Source organism: Colobus angolensis, unplaced genomic scaffold (genome assembly GCF_000951035.1).
Source record: "Colobus angolensis palliatus isolate OR3802 unplaced genomic scaffold, Cang.pa_1.0 Scaffold187, whole genome shotgun sequence".
In the NCBI taxonomy this organism is placed as follows: Eukaryota; Metazoa; Chordata; class Mammalia; order Primates; family Cercopithecidae; genus Colobus; species Colobus angolensis.
In genome coordinates, this window is record NW_012115010.1 from 612275 (window position 1) to 612593 (window position 319).

A 319-nucleotide genomic window follows, 5' to 3' on the forward strand; every position below is an offset into this window, starting at 1 on the left:
CAGATGTGACTTGCTTTAGCCAATGGACCATTATCAAATGTGAGCAGAGGCTTAGAAAGTGCTTGTGACTAAGGGCTTGTCCTTCCTTGCTTGTGGGACCACCATGTGAAGGTGGCTGAGGATGACAGACCAGATGGAAAGGGGCCTGGCCATCCCAGACATTGCAGTTTTCCCAGCTAAGACACCAGATATATGAGTGAGACCATCCTGGACCACCCAGCCCCAGCTAAGCAAGCCCAGACCAGGAGAACCACCCAACCAACCCCCAAAATCAGGGGAATTAAATCACAGTTGTTTTAAGCCACTACACAGCAGGATG